The following is a 16,943-nucleotide window of genomic DNA, read 5'->3' on the forward strand; positions in this document are numbered from 1 at the left end:
TCCAGTCTTTTGGAGTAATTGATAGTGCATCACACGCTTAACAATGAAAAAACAGCTTCTTCTCCTCTGCTGTCAGATTTTTGAATGGCCCATGAACACAATCTCATTATTCCTTTTATTTCGCACTATTTACTTATTTTTGTAATTTATAGCAGTGGAATTCATTTACACTGTACTGTTGCCACAAAACAGAACATTTCATGTGATTTATGTCAGTGATAAATCTGTTTTCTGTTTCTGATTCTGACTCTAAAGTGACCATCTGGTTGAAGCAATGGGCCAAGCGTAAGGAGCATCGAGAGTGTCAATGAGTGTCTTTGCTCATATTTTCTTGATATTCGGAGAATGTTTCAAAGACAAAAGTGTTTACAGTGCAGCGACTGAGATAAACAGAAAATTGCCACTTAAGGTTGGTTTAGATTTTTAAAAATTTCTGTGCTGATATTGAACATTCACCATGCTAAATTTATTTATATTTAGTTTGCTTTAAGAATGCCAGATATGTCTTTTAAAATGCACATATAGACAAACATTATTGGGAAACATGGGACAGTCATGTGATGATGATCATTTTGGGGGTGTAGCTAAACGTTAATGTTAAAATACCTTTAAATCCAGATGCCTTACCAATTGTAGTTTGGTTGCAGTTTATAGATACCATCTGTTTTATCAGTAATGAAAATGCCAAATTTTATTTTAAGAAATAAACTAAACCAAAAAAAATATACAAGTTAAACCCTCTTGACCCATTTAATAAAAAGCACGGGAATAAGGAGGAAGATGACTGCAAAACATACCCTCTAGTCCAGGCAGACCTTACCAAAAATTCAGGTGTTCAGTGAATCAATAAGTCAAAATTCAGTCCTTCATGTGATTCCAATCGTGAAATCCATGCCTCAAATTTGCAAGGTACCTTCTAATTCATTTTCCAGCTGCAGAAACCAACCATTCCTCTCAGTAGGACATTCTTACCTGAAAATTAAGACGCACTTTAAGTGTTTTTTTTATATAATATGAATATTTAGAATGAAAATTGAAAACTCACATACATTTGAATTTATTAATTGAAGGGTATAATGAAATGCAAAAAATGAAATAAAACATAATAAATAATGACATTTTTAAAAACTCTTATTTGATCATGATTTTTTTGAAGATTACCAACCAAAGAGATCAGAATATAGATTTTTTTACATCAAATAAATACAAACCACAACAGTAAGTAACTGATAGGCACAATGGCAAAAATAAAGTGTTTTGACCAGCTGGCATCAGCATTCAGTAGACTGGTGGTTTAATAACCAACTCCATTCTGCATTTGTTGTAACTTGAAACACTGACAATGCAATTGAACGTTTAAAATGTTTTAAAGTAAAGTTATGGTACATTTATTATTTAGAAAATTTATGGATTATATTCATTTAACATAATTAATTACAGGGTATTTCACAATTATATTAACACAGATTTCAAAATTATATTAATGTTATATAAAAGAAAACTTCAGCTGCACAGCAATAAATGCTATGTGCATGGGAGCATTTTAGTAACTGTGTGGCCGCACACCTGCCCAGCTTAGAGAGAATAGTGAACATTAGTTTGACTTGTTCTTATTTCCCTTTAGAAGAAATAATTTCTCAAGGTAATCCCAATCATTTCTTTTAGAGATATTGTAAAATTTATTTAGAATTTACAATATTCTTTACCTCTTCCACTTATCACTTCCCAGCTCTTCACATCATAGAACATAGAACATAGAAATCTACAGCAAATTACAGTCCCTTCTGCCGACCATGTAACCTACTCTGGAAACTTCCTAGAATTACCCTCTGCAAAGCCTCCTATTTTGCTAAGCTCCATGTACCTATCTAAGAGTCTCTTCAAAGACTCTATTTTGTATCCACCTCCACCACTGATGCCTGCAAAGTATTCCATACACCACCATTCTCTGTGGAAAAACTTATCCCTGACATCCCCTCTGTACTGACGTCCAAGCACTTTAAATCCATGCCCCTTCGTATTAGCCAGTTCACCCCTGGGAAAAAGCCTCTGGCTATCCACAGGATCAATGCCCCTCATCATCTTATACACCTCTATCAGGTCACCTCTCATCCTCCGTCGCTCCAAGGAGAAAAACCAAGTTCACTCAACCTATTCTCATAAGGCCACACTCTCCAATCCAGGCAACATCCTTGTAAATCTCCTCTGCACTCTCTCTATAGTATCCACATCCTTCCTGTAGTGAGGTGACCAGAACTGAACACAGTACTCCAAGTGGGGTCTGACCAAGGTCTTCTGTAGCTGTAACATTACCTCAGGGCTCTTGAACTCATTCCCACGGTTGATGAAGGCTAACACACTATATGTCTACTTAACAACACTGTCAACCTGCATAGCAGCTTTGAGTGTCCTATGGACGTGGACCCAATATCTCGCTGATCCTCCACACTGCAGAGTCTTACAATTAATACTATAATCTGTCTTCAAATTTGACCTACCGAAATGAACCACTTCACACTTATTTAGGTTGAACTCTATCTGCCACTTCTCAGCCCAATTCTGTATCCTGTCGATGTCCTGCTGTAATCTCTGCAAACCTTCCAGACTATCCAGAACACCCCCCAACCTTTGTGTCATCAACAATTACAAAATTACAAAGAGGAGGGGTCTCAGAACAGATCCCTGCAAAACATCACTGGTCACCGACCTCAATGCAGAATATGAACCATCTACAACCACCCTTTGCCTTCTGTGAGCAAGCCAATTCTGGATCCACAAAGCAAGGTCTCCTTGGATCCCATGCCTCCTTACTTTCTGAATGAACCTTGCATGGGAACCTTGTCAAATGGCTTATTAAAATCTACATGTACTACTCTACCTTCATCAGTGTGTTTTGTTACATCCTCAAAGAATTCGATCAGGCTCATAAGGCACGATCTGCCCTTGACAAAGCCATGCTGACTATCCCTAATCAGATTATGTCTGCAAATGCTCATAAATCCTACCTCTCAGGATCTTCTGCAACAACTTGCCCACCACTGAAGTCAGACTCACTGGTCTATAATTTTTTGGGTTATCTCTACTCTCTTTCTTGAACAAGAGATCAACATTTGCAACCCTCCAATCCTCTGGTACTTCTCCCATCCCTATTGATGATGCAAAGATCATTGCCAGAGGCTCAACAATCTCCCCCTTCACTTCCCACAATAGCCTGGAGTATATTTCATCCAGACCCGGCAACTTATCTAACAATACTTCTCAAAAGCTCCAGAACATCCCTTTTCTTAATGTCTATATGCTCAAGCATTTTAGTCTACTGTAAGTCATCCCCACAATTGTCAAGGTCCTTTTCCCTGGTGAATACTGAAGCAAAGTGTTCATTGAGTACCTCTGCTACCTCCTCTGACTCCAAGCACATGTTTCCACTATCACACCTGATTGGTCCTATTCTCACACGGCTCATCCTCTTGCTCTTCAGGTACTTGTGGAATGCCCTGGGGGGTTTTCTTAATCCTACTCGCCAAGGCCTTCTCATGGCCCCTTCTAGCTCTCCTAATTTCATTGTTAAGCTCCTTCCCAGCAACTTCATAATTTCCTAGAACTCTATCTGTACTTAGTTTCTTTCATAATCTTTTCTTTCCTTCTTAACTAGACGTTCCATATCCTTTGTACAGTATCGTTCTTTTACCTTATCATCCTTTCCCTGCCTCAATGGAACATAGGGAATGTTTCCTGAACATTTGCCAGATTTCTGCCATGCAATTCATACTCCCAAGTTGCTGCCTAAGAGCATCATATTTTCCCCTACCCCAATTAAATGCTGATGTCTACTATAAGCCTACTGACTCTCACAGTTATCTGGACTATTCCTCTTCTCACCCTGTCTCTTGCAAAAATGCCATCCCCTTCTCGTAATTCCTCCGTCTCCGCCGCATCTGCTCTCAGGATGAGGCTTTTCATTCCAGGACGAGGGAGATGTCCTCCTTTTTTAAAGCAGGGGCTTCCCTTCCTCCACTATCAACTCTGCTCTCAAACGGATCTCCCCCATTTCACGCACATCTGCTCTCACTCCATCCTCCCGTCACCCCACTAGGAATAGGGTTCCCCTGGTCCTCACCTACCACCCCACCAGCCTCCGGGTCCAACATATTATTCTCCGTAATTTCCGCCACCTCCAATGGGATCCCATCACTAAGCACATCTTTCCCTCCCCCCCCCCCGCTTTCCACAGGGATCGCTCCCTACGCGACTCCCTTGTCCATTCGTCCCCCCCGTCCCTTTCCACTGATCTCCCTCCTGGCACTTATCCTTGTAAGTGAAACAAGTGCTACACATGCCCTTACGCTTCCTCCCTCACCACCATTCAGGGCCCCAGACAGTCCTTCCAGGTGAGGTGACACTTCACCTGTGAGTCGGCTGGGGTGATATACTGCGTCTGGTGCTCCTAGTGTGGCCTTTTATATATTGGCGAGACCCAACGCAGACTGGGAGATCGCTTTGCTGAACACCTACGCTCTGTCCGCCAGAGAAAGCAGGATCTCCCAGTGGCCACACATTTTAATTCCACATCCCATTCCCATTCTGACATGGCTATCCACGGCCTCGTCTACTGTAAAGATGAAGCCACACTCAGGTTGGAGGAACAACACCTTATATTCCATCTGGGTAGCCTCCAACCTGATGGCATGAACATTGACTTCTCTAACTTCCGCTAATGCCCCACCTCCCCCTCGTACCCCATCCGTTATTTATTTATATACACACATTCTTTCTTTCTCTCTCTCTCCTTTTTCTCCCTCTGTCCCTCTGACTCTACGCCTTGCCCATCCTCTGGGTTTTTCCCCCCCTCCCCCCTTTCCTTCTCCCTGGGCCTCCTGTCCCATGATCCTCTCATATCCCTTTTGCCAATCACCTGTCCAGCTCTTGGCTCCATCCCTCCCCCTCCTGTCTTCTCCTATCATTTTGGATCTCCCCCTCCCCCCCACTTTCAAATCTCTTACTAGCTCTTCCTTCAGTTAGTCCTGACAAAGGGTCTCGGCCCAACACGTCAACTGTATCTCTTCCTAGAGATGCTGCTTGGCCTGCTGCGTTCACCAGCAACTTTGATGTGTGTTGCTTTCCCAAATTATCTGCTCCTATCCCTCTCCAGCGCTATGGTAAAGGAGAGAGAGATGTGATCACTATCTCCAAAATGCTCTCCCACCGAGAGACCTGACACCTGACCAGGTTCATTTCCCAATACCAATTCAAGTACAACCTCTCCTCCAGTTGGCTTATCCATATTGTGTCAGGAAACCTTCCGGTACACATATGACAAACACCACCTCTTCTAAACCTCTTGCTCTAAGGAGATGCCAGTCAATATTACAAAAGTTAAAATATCTCATCACAACAACCCTATTATTATTGCAGAATCTGCCTCCCTATCTGCTCCTCAATGTCCATGTTACTATTGGGATGTCAGTAGAGTTACGGCCCCCTTCCTGTTTCTGACTTCCACCCACACTGACTCAGTAGATAATCCCTCCATGACTTCCTCCTTTTCTGCAGCTGTGACACTATCTCTGATTAGCAATGTCATGCCCCCATCTCTTTTGCCTCCCTTCCTGCCCTGTTTGAAACATCTAAAGCCCAGCACACTCAGCAGCCAGTCCTGCCCCTGAGACATCCAAGTCTCTGTAATGGCCACAACATCATAGTCCATGTATTGATCCACGCCCTAAATTCATCTGCCCAGTTTATGATACTCTTTGCATTAAAATAGACACATCTTAAACCACAAACAAGAGAAAATCTGCAGCTGCTGGAAACCATAAGACTGAGTGCATCTTTGCTGCATCATCTGCCCATCCTTCCTCACAAACGTCCTACAAGCTGTCTCTACTTGTGCTCCAATCTCCCCATCCTCTGCCTCTTCACTTCAGTTCCCACCCCACTGCAAATCTACTTTAAACCCTCCCCCATAGCTTTAGCAAACCTCCCCGCCAGGATATTGGTCCCCCTGGGATTCAAGTGCAACCCATCCTTTTTGTACAGGTCACACCTGCCCCAGAAGAGGTCCCAGTGATCAAGAAATCTGAATCCCTGCGCCCAGCTCCAATCCCTCTACCATGCATTTATCCTCCACCTCACTCTATTCCTATACACTGCCGCATGGCATGGGCAGCAATCCTGAGAGGTCTTGCTACTCAGCTTCCTTCCTGACTCCCTATATTCTGTTTTCAGGACTTCCTTCCTTTTTCTACCTATGTCATTGGTACCAATATGTACCACATCCTCTGACTGCTCACACTCCCCTCTCCTCTCTCCCACCTTCCTACCTTGCCCCTGTCAAATGGATTCATTTATTATTTATCACCTTATGCCCTTCCCTCTCCCACCTTCCCTTTATTCTGGCCTCCGGATTTTTTTTTCTAGACCTGGTGATGGTTCTCAGCCCTAAACGTTGACTGTTTACTCTTTTCCGTAGATGCTGCCTGACCTGCTGAGCTCTTCCAACATTCTGTGTATGTTACTCCAGATTTCTAGTACCTTCAATCTCTCTCATCTCTCTTCTATCCAAGCTAAGTTTATGCAATGGCATTCTCTTACAGAACAGAATAGAGTGTCACTTTAAACATTTTCAAACTATTTTCCATGTCACATCACAGGCTAGAATCATTTAGTCAGAACCAGTTTTAATATCACTGGCATATTTTGTGAAATTTGTTGTTTTGCAGCAGCAGTAAAGTACAATACATAATAAAAGCATTATAAATTACAATAAATATACATGTATATAAACATTTGTGTATATATGTGTGTGTGTGTGTGTGTGTGTGTGTAATAAATTAAATTAATTAATAGTGCAAAAGCAGAGGGAAAAAATAACGTACATGGATTTATTGCCCATCAGAAATCTGATGGCAGAGGGGACGAAGCTATTCCTAAAATAATGAGTGTGTGTCCTCATATTCCTGTACCACCTTCTTGATGGTAGCATTAAGAAAAGGCATATCCTGGGTATTGGGGATCCTTGATGATTGATGAAGTCTTTTTGAGGTATTGACTGTTGAAGATGTCCTCATTGTTGGGGAGGCTGGTGCCTCCATGACTGAGCTGGCTTAGTTTGCAATTTCCTGCAGCTTTTTGCAGAGTACTGAAGCAATTTTTTTAGATTAAATGTAAGAATAAAATTTGAATCCACAACCTTCACACTCAAAGCTATAAGACTCCATCTGAACACAAAATCAATGCAAACAAACTCCACAACATTTGCTGCATAAACCTAATTGTCAGGGTATTTGTATCTGGCATATGCATGCCTATGGCAACAATATATTTGAACTTGAAAATTACATATAGCATCCTCTCACTAGAAAAAATACTAACATAGTTATTTGCCAAATAGGTTTTTTTTCATAAAAGTAATGCTCCTTTAATTCAGATTTCTGCCTTACAGCAGTTTAGGAGCAGAAGTGCAGTTCTAAGTCATAATAGTACTGAACTTCAGTTCACAACGTTCACATGGCAAAGCAAAGCTACGTGTGTACATCTGATTAAGTACATAAAATAAATATTGGTTCTGGAAAAAGCAGGAGATGGAAAGTCCAACTCCCTTTGGTTTCTGTGGCTCTAAACGACAGTTGATTTAGATGAACAAAAATAAATCAGAACCAGGTTTAATATCACTGCTGTATGTCATGAATTTTTTTTGTTTTGTGGCAGCTGTAATTTTAATAATAAAAACTATGAATTGCAATAAGGATATGTAAAAAAAAAGTTAAACAAGTAGTGCAAAAAGGGGAAAATACTGAGGTAGTGTGCACGTGTGTATTGTCCATTCAGAAATCTGATGGTGAAGGGGAAGAAGCTTTTGAGTGTGTGTCTTCAGGCTCCTGTACTTCCTCCTTGATGGTAGCAATGAGAAGAGGGCATGTCCTGTGTGATAAGGGTTCTTGACGATGGATGCCACATTTCTTCAGCATCACCTTTTGAAAGTGTCCTTGATGCGGGGGAGGCTATTGCCCATGATGGAACTGACTGAATTTATAAGTGCCTGCAGCTTTTTCAGATTGTGTGTAGAGGCCCCTCCATACTAGATGGTGATGCAACCATTCATAATGCTTTCCACGGTACATCTGCAGAAATTTGCGAGTGTCTTTGGTGGCATACCAAGTCTTGCAAACTCCTAATGACATATAGCTGTTGTCATGCCTTCTTTGTATTTCCGGTAATATGTTGGGCCTGGAATAGATCCTCAGAGACATTGGCACCCAGGAGCTTGAAATTGCTCACTTTTTCCACTGCTGAGGACTGGTGTGTGTTCCTATGACTTCCTCTGCCTGAAGTCCACAATCAATTCCTTGCTCTTACTGATGTAGAGGGCAAGGTTGTTGCAATGCCACTGAACCAGCTGATCTACCTCGTTCCTGTTTGTCTCCTCGTCACCATCAGAAATTTTGCCAACAACAGTTGCGTTTTTTGGCATTTAGGCTGTGTCTAGCCACACAATAGTGGGTGTGGAGAGAGTAGAGCAGAGGGCCAAGCACGCATCCTTGAGGTGCGACAGTGTTGATTGTCAGAGAGGAGGAGATGTTATTTCCAATCCACACTGACTGTGGCCTCCCAGTGAGGAAGACTAGATTCCAGTTGCAGAGGGAGGTACAGAGGCCCACGGTTTGGAACTAGTACTGAGGGTATGATGGTGTTGAACACTGAGCTGTAATCAGTAGTCAGCAGCCTAAATAGGTATTACTATTAGGTATCCAGATGATTAAAGGCTGAATGGAGAGCTGGTGAGATTGCATCCACTGTAGGTATATTGTGGCAAAGACAAATTGCAGCAGGTCCAGGGCCTTGCTTAGGTAGAAGTTGATTCTAACCATGACCAACCTCTCAAGGTACTTCATCACGGTAGATGAGAGTGCCACTGGGAGAGGGTCATTGAGGAAGCTCTCCCTGCTCTTCTTGGGCACTGGTATGATTGTTGCCCTTTTAAAGAAGGTGGAAACCACCGAATATAGAAGTGAGGGATGAAGATATCCTTGAATGCTCCCACCAGTTGGTTGGCTTAGTTTTCAGAGACCTACCAGGTACATCATCACGGCCTGATGCCTAGATAGGGTTCATCCCCCCTGAAAGATGTTCTTATGTTGGCCTTGAAGACAGAGATCACAGGGTCACCAGTAGCTGCAGGATTACACAGGTATAGTTTTGTTCTCCCTTTCAATGCGTGCATAAAAGGCTTTGAGACATTAGCTTTCGTTTTGTAACAAGTAATGGCCTGCAAACACTGCCAGAGCTGATATGCATCCTATTCCTTCCCTAACCTCAATTGACACCAGCAATCAACACTGGCGCACCTCAAGGATGCGTGCTTGGCCCAGTGGCCTGCTCTCTCTATCCCCAAGACTGTGTGGGTAGGCACAACCCACACCCTAGAAAACAAAACTATGGTTGCCAAAATTTTCGGTGGTGACAAGGAGACATATAGGAGAGAGAAAGATCAACTCTTAAAATAGCATTCCACATGTCGTACCCGGGCTGCTTGTAGAGTTCTGGACACCAGTCCTGAATGCCACAGATCTAGCCTTCAACAGAATGCAAATCTCCTGGTTCATCGCAAACACAAGGAATTCTGCAGATGCTGGAAATTCAAGCAACACACATAAAAATTGCTGGTGAACACAGCAGGCCAGGCAGCATCTCTAGGAAGAGGTACAGTCGACGTTTCAGGCCGAGACCCTTCGTCAGGACTAACTGAATGACCTTCCTTCAGTTAGTCCTGACGAAGGGTCTCGGCCTGAAGTGTCGACTGTACCTCTTCCTAGAGATGCTGCCTGGCCTGCTGCATTCACCAGCAACTTTGATGTGTGCTCCTGGTTCATCCACAGCTTTTGGTTTGGGTATGTCTGGTATATTCTCAAATGCATATTCTCATTCACACAGGGCTTGATGAAATCGATGACAACTATGGTATATTCATTCAGATTTGAAGATGTATCTTTGAATATTTTCCAATCCACCGACTCAAAGCAGTCCTGTAAGTGCTCCTCCATTTGCCTTGACCGAACCTCCTTGGTTCTCACCATTGGTGCTGTGGTCTTTAGTCTCTGCCTATATGCTGGAAGAAGAAGTACAGCCATGTGAGCGGACTTCCCAAAATGTGTGTGTGGGATGTCACGGTAAATTCCCTGATGGTGATATAACACTGGTCAAGTGTGTTGGCTCGTCTGGTTCTACAGGATATGTTGATGGTTGTTGTTCAGAGACTTCTTCAAGCTGACCTGCAATGCCAGGGAAGGCATTCAGGTGCACTGTTTTGCGCTTGCTGATTGTGTACTCAGCTCCTCCAGTGACTGTGTGACGTTGGCTGGAGGTGGAATTTATACCACTGCCAAGATGATGACGGAAAACTCCCTCAGCAGATTAAAAAGGATGAAATCTTTTCTTTACAGATCATGAATATATTTTGCATTTTTCACAACATTACAAAACATAATGATGATTTTATAAACTACAGGAAACACGTGAGGAAGTTTTGCCTCAAGATCTCACAAACAGCAACGACTGGATAATCTATCAGTCCCGATGCAGGGTTTCAGTCCAAAACATCAATAATTCTTTCTTCCCACAGATGCTACTTGGCCCACTGAGTTGCACCAGCAAATTGTTTGCTATTCTGGATAATACATTCCATTGATTGCAGGTAAATTTTACAGAAAACTCTCCTAGTATTCTTTGAAATTTGCCTTTGGATATTTTATGCCCAAATAAAATAGCAGATGGGATCTCAGTTGAGAATCGCATCAAAAAGCACTTCATTTGTTGTCCATAGATATGCCAGCTTGGGTTATATATGCAAATATCTGGTACCACAAGACAAAGGAGCAGAAGTAGGCCATTCGGCCCATTGAGTCTGCTCCGCAGCTCCACCATGAGCTAAACTATTCTCCCAACTAGTTCCAATCTCCGGCTTTTTCCCCATATCCCTTGATACACTGATTAATTAGATACCTATCAACCTCCTTCTTAAACACCCTCAATGATCAGGCCTCCACAGCTGTATGTGGCAATGAATTCCATAGATCCACAACCCTCTGGCTAAAAAAATTTCTCCTCAACTCTGTTTTAAATGGGTACCCTCTAATTCTAAGACTGTGGCCTCTTGTCCTGGACTCACCCACCAAGGGAAACAACCTTTCCACATCTACTCTGTCCAACCCTTTCAACATTCGAAATGTTTCTATGAGATCCCCTCTCATTCTTCTATACTCTGATGAATACAGTCCAAGAGCTGACAAACACTCCTCGTATGTTAGCCCCTGCATTCCAGGAATCATCCTCGTAAATCTTCTCTGAACTCTCTCCAACATCAGTACATCCCTTCTAAGATAGGGGGCCCAAAACTGCACACAGTATTCCAAATGAGGTCTCACTAATGCCCCATAAAGCCTCATCAACACCTCCTTACTCTTATACATTATTCCTCTTGAAATGAATGCCAACATAGCATTCACTTTCCTTACTGCCCATCCAACCTGGTGGTTAACCTTTAGGGTATCCTGCACGAGGACCCCCAAGTCCCTTTGCACTTCCGATTTTTGAATTTTCTCCCCATCTAAATAATAATGGGGAGAAAATTCAAAAATGGTACAGAGAATAAAATTAGTAATTCCAGGTTGGATCTCTGGTATCCAGCAATAGTTTTTCAAGGATGAATTGTCAAATACACTGAAGAATTATTGTTGACTGAAAACTAAGAATGAGAGACGCCTGTTATATTACTTTTAACATATTTTAGGGACGACGACATTCAGATGTTGTAAATTTTCAAAATAGAATAGAAAATAACATATATCAGGCAAGCTATTCAAACATTTTTTATGATTATGAAATCTGTTTTCCTAAATCAATTTAGTGAACGGGTCATGCTTTATTTGCACTGTTCATGAAAATCAGTGTTCGCAGAATGAATGCAATTGCAGTAGTTTCTTTATCATTTCATTATTAAGTATGACATGTCCTGACATGAAATTTTGTTTGCAGGAGTTCAGCATGCATGTAATAATGCTACTTGTATGCAATAGCCACTCAGAGTGCGGGAAGGAAATACATTCCTGAAGCATGACTGTCATTGTTTGCTATCAGTCAATTAGGTTATCATGTTGCTGTGTGTTCTGCAATTGCATAATTTAGAATTAAAATTGCTAAGTAAGACCCATCCTAGCAACCTGAAGACAATTCAGATCAGTTTGCTCTTAATTAATTAATTGCTTACTTACTTTCCATCTTTCCTTTATCCCTACCACACCCGAAGCTTATCATACTTGCCCAGCACCACCAATTTCTGAAATTCCACACAAACTGGTTATGTCTACTGAGTCACCCTTGCATAACAGTATGTAAAGAAAAGTCCTGAATTAATCATCTTTTTTCTTTTTCAATCTTTTTATTAAGTTTCAAAATTAAACATAACAATAATAGTAACGATACATAGAGATCGGGATTACAATAATAACAGTTAACTTGTACAAGCACAGATTCCAAGTAACAAATATAGCTTAGTCTCCCAATCTCAAGTAATTGACCGTGAAAGAGATATTTTATAAAGAGAAAAAAAGAAAACCCCCTGAACTAATTAAAAACTAAACTAAAAAAAAACAAACAAAGCTTGGGCTGTCATATTACATTGGCTAAAATTATTATTTGTCGTTAACTCCACTCCTCTAAACAGGAACAAAAAAAATTACTACAAAGGATTCAGAAAGGGTCAATTTACATAATATGAAAATATTGAATAAATGGCCTCCAAGTTTCTTCTTGTTACATACACCTGTTTGGGTACATTCTCCAGTTACCTTATAAGGTAACCGTAGCCTTCAGCCAGGAGCAGATGTTATCAGGTGGTTCACAACCTTCACAGAGTGTTTCGACCCTTAACCACGACACTCTCCAGTTGGTGGGCCGGCAGTGGAGGCCAAATTACTGCCCATCTGCTCCTGGCTCCCAGCTTCCCTCCTCTCGCCTACTCCAAATCCAGGAGGAGGCTCATTCTGCCTCTTCCCCCATCCTACGAGCTGCTTGTTTTTTGCTCCTTTCATTCAGGCCCAGAGCTGACAACAACCGCCATGCTGATTTGGCTGGGAAACCTCTGCAGCCGATCTCCACCGGGAACAACCATGCCTGCCATCCCTTGTCTTTACATTCCTGCACAAAGGGCTGGTATTTCAAGGCCTTTCTCTCGTGGGCCTCTTCCCATCCCTCCTCCCACAGCACAGTCAACTCAACTAGAATTATTTTCTTGTCTTCCGTTGACCACAGTACAATGTCCGGGCGTAGGGTTGTGTGCGCCACATCCGGGAACTGCAACCTCCTTCCCACATCGACACTCATCTCCCAGGGCATGGCCATTAGCAGCAGATTGGGCTTTGGTTGTTTGGTTACGAAAAGCCTCGCTCCCTCTTTGATGAAGGTGATGGCCTTCCTCAAATCTGTGCCAGCCGTCCTCTTCTTGCATCTCTCCCGCTCTAGTGTGTCGGCAAGAGCCAGGAGCACCCTATCATGGCGCCACCTATACCGTCCTTGAGTTAGAGCTGTTTTACACCCGGACAGTATATGAGCCAGTGTCCCCTTTTGACCACAGAGCTTACAGTTCGGGTCCTCTCTCATCCTCCATGTGTACAGATGTAATGGTGAAGGAAGGGTGTCATACATGGATCGCAAGAGGAAGGAAATACGAAAGGGCTCCAGTCTCCATAACTCTGCCCATGAGATCTTGTGCTTAGGCAGATCCCATTTTGTCCAGGCACCCTGGGGCCCTTGTTCCACTGCCTTTGAAATCCGCTTCTCTTCCTCACGGATCCGTACTTCTGCCTGTATCATGTCTCGCCTGTTCCTTATGCTTGCGTTTCCCCACTTCTGGAAGTGAACTGAGCCGAGGCCTTGCCGCCCGATGCAGGGGATGCCGATGATATCTCGCAGCTTCAGAGAACACACTGCCTCCTCCCCAGCTGCGTTGGCTGCCCACTTGCGGCCAGATCTGGTTGTAACATCTGCTTGCTTTACCAGGACATCATTGGAATCTCTCAAGCTTAATAAGGCTCTGCATTTTGCCACCTTGAATTCCTCCACAACAGATGACAGGGGAAGCTGCAGTTGCCCAGAATGAATGTAGAGGTCCGCTGAAAAGAAGCTTGGGGGAACTCCCAACCATCTCCTCAGGTGCTTGTTGGTTCTCCTCTCAATGCTCTCTACGGCAGTCATGGGGAACTCATAAAGTGTGAAGAGCCAGAGGAGCCTGGGCAGAATGCCTTATTGGTACAGCCAGGTCTTGAGTTTACCCAGAAGTCCGGATTTGTCGATCTTCTTCAGCCATTTGTCTGTCTGCTTCACAACATTGGTGACATTAGCCCCATCTGTCAGTGACACATTAAACCACTTCCCCAAGCATTTTATTGGGTTATCTTCAATGGAAGGGATGACCTCACCTTGAACTTGGAGGCGAAACTTGCTAGTAACTTTGCCCTTTCTGTTCACCATGCACCTGGACTTCTTGGCCTTGAAGGACATCCTCACCCAAGTGGCTACATTATCCAGGGTTTCCAATACCCATCTTGCTTGGACATGTGACACAGTTGTTATAGTGATGTCGTCCATGAACCCTCGTAGAGCTGGCTGAACAATGCCCGACTCCAGCATCGGGCCGCGGGTTACACCTTCTGCTGCTGATAATAGGAGGTTCGTTCCCATAATAAATAGGATGGGGGAGATGGTGCACCCCGTTGGAATTCCCTTCTGGAGGTCCTGCCAACTAGTTGTGAAATGGGTTGATGTAAGTCTGAGTTTGAATCCTCCTGGGTAGCTGGTGATCATGTCTTGAATAGTCACTGGGATGTAGTAGTGGTCGAGTCCTTCTAGGATGAGGTCATGTGGAATAGACACGTAGGCGTTCGTGAGGTCTAACCAGGCAACTGTTAGGTCGCCTTTTTTCTGCTTGGCCTCACAGATCAGAAGGCTAATGTTCCAGACACCCCGAAAAGCTTGGAATACTGCCTTTCTGGATGGATGTGTTGATATAGTGGTTCTGCGTCATGTAAGAAGTCAGCCTTCTTGCGAGCACAGAAAAGAAAATCTTACATTCCACATCCAGGACAGAAATTGTCCTAAACTGGGCAATTGTGGAAGAAACCTCTTCCTTTGGAATAAAGCATCCCTCTGCCAATTTCCAAATTGATGGAATAGTACCTTTGGCCCAGATCTTTCTCATGACCTTCCACAGCCCCTGAAGAAGTTTTGGGCATTTCTTATACACCTTACCAGGTATGCCGCTTGGGCCTGGGGCAGCTGATGCTTTAGCTTTCCGGATGATGTCCTGGATTTCCTGCCGTGTAGGCTCCTTCACATTCAGCTCAGTTGATGGATTTTCCGGTCTACGCACAGCCCGATTGGTTCCCAGTCCCTGACCCCTCCGTGGGTCGCTGTGTGCCTCCCGCAGGAACTCCTCTACCTCTGGCTTCGAGCTGGATAGTATACCAGATTTTTATTGGCCGAGAAGAGTCCTGGTGAAGCTGAATGGATCTCTCACAAACTGCGCTCGCCTTTTCTCTTTCTTCCTTCTTTGCTGTCGCAGATGTTCCGCCCTCCGGAGTTTGCACAGCTTTTCCCGCAGCATACTGGTTAAGTCCTTGATACCTTCTTTTTCGGCCGGTGAGCTGGTTTTAAATCTCTTGTTGAGCGCCTTTAATTTGCCTCTCAAGCACCGAATCTCCGTTTCCCTCCTATTTGGTTGCCGCAGTAACTCCGGCTGGCTTCTCCACTCCATTGGACCAAATCATTCCTCAGCTAGATTGTACGCTATGGCTGTGAGTGAGTCGATCCTTCTGTGTACTGGACCTGCTAAGGCAACTTCCAGGATGCCATCTAGATCATCATCGAACTGCACCCAGGCGAAGTTGTCTGATGATCTAGGCCATTTGATCCTGTCTTTCCTTGATGAATGGATTGGGGTAGCCGAAGAGGAACTCATTAGGTCTGTTGTTTGGTGCTATGGCGACTCAAGTGCTTAGAGATCTTCAGCTCTGTGGGGTGCTTCCTGGTTGGAATTCTCTTTCGTCTCACCAGACAATAAGTCTGTGCATTGCACTTGGGTCACCATTGATCCACATCTAGACTTGCTCTGGTGTATCTTGAGCCCTCTGATGTTTTTGCAGACTTTCCCGCAATGACACCTTACTGTGAATTCCTCTCCGGTCAGTGTTGTTTGCTTTAGCTTCCTCGTAGTCGTGTTTCCTGTCCTGGCCGTTGCCGGTATGACAATCCTGTTGAGTCTCTCATCCTCCCCCTCTCTCGGGAGACTCTGGGGTTATTGTTCTTCGTGTTCAGTTGTAGCTTGAGTGGTGCCCTCTTGCGAGTGCTGCCCACAAGGGTTCAAATTTAACCGAAGGATCCAGATTACCACTCCTAATTTTTTCCAAATTTTGGCGTGCTATCGTTTCAGACCCCACAGGGAAAGCGAAGTAGGGGCAGGCCCAAAATGACGTGGCGAAGATCTGTGGAAGTAGAACTGAAAGAAGTAGGCATGAACTGGGTAACAGCGAGCAGCAGAAAGAAAGACCGGCAGAAATGGAAGGCCCTTGTGGAGGCCCCATGTGCCACCTAGGCACTAAGGATTCAGATGACGACGATGATCGTTTGCGAAAACCATTGCAATGTAGTGAGGGGATTAGAATCTTTCCATTTCCATTCCAGTAGGAGGGAGAAGAAGGTGGCAGCGCAACGCAGTGCGTGCGACCGTTCCGAATGATATCGTAATGTGTTAATTAGGGGCCGTGCACAATCCTGATTTAATGAAGACAGCCGTGAGAAGCACGGAGGAACACCTGGAGAAACTTCTGAAATGCCCGCTTCGCTGCCACTGCTACTGTGCGATCGAGAATCTCCGGAGGAGAAGGCCCCAAATC

The 16,943-nt window shown here is 43.8% G+C and overlaps 1 long non-coding RNA gene across 1 annotated transcript in view; it reads right to left on the reverse strand.

Annotated features, from left to right (window-relative positions):
• Nucleotides 1-768: 768 nt before the first annotated feature.
• LOC140198682 (uncharacterized) overlaps nt 769-16,943 on the reverse strand; it is a 55,721-nt gene continuing 39,546 nt past the window's right edge. The window contains exon 3 of the long non-coding RNA XR_011886236.1: nt 769-972. This is a non-coding gene — a long non-coding RNA (uncharacterized lncRNA). The remainder of the gene's footprint in view (nt 973-16,943) is intronic.

This window comes from Mobula birostris, chromosome 1, assembly GCF_030028105.1.
Source record: "Mobula birostris isolate sMobBir1 chromosome 1, sMobBir1.hap1, whole genome shotgun sequence".
NCBI lineage: Eukaryota > Metazoa > Chordata > Chondrichthyes > Myliobatiformes > Myliobatidae > Mobula > Mobula birostris.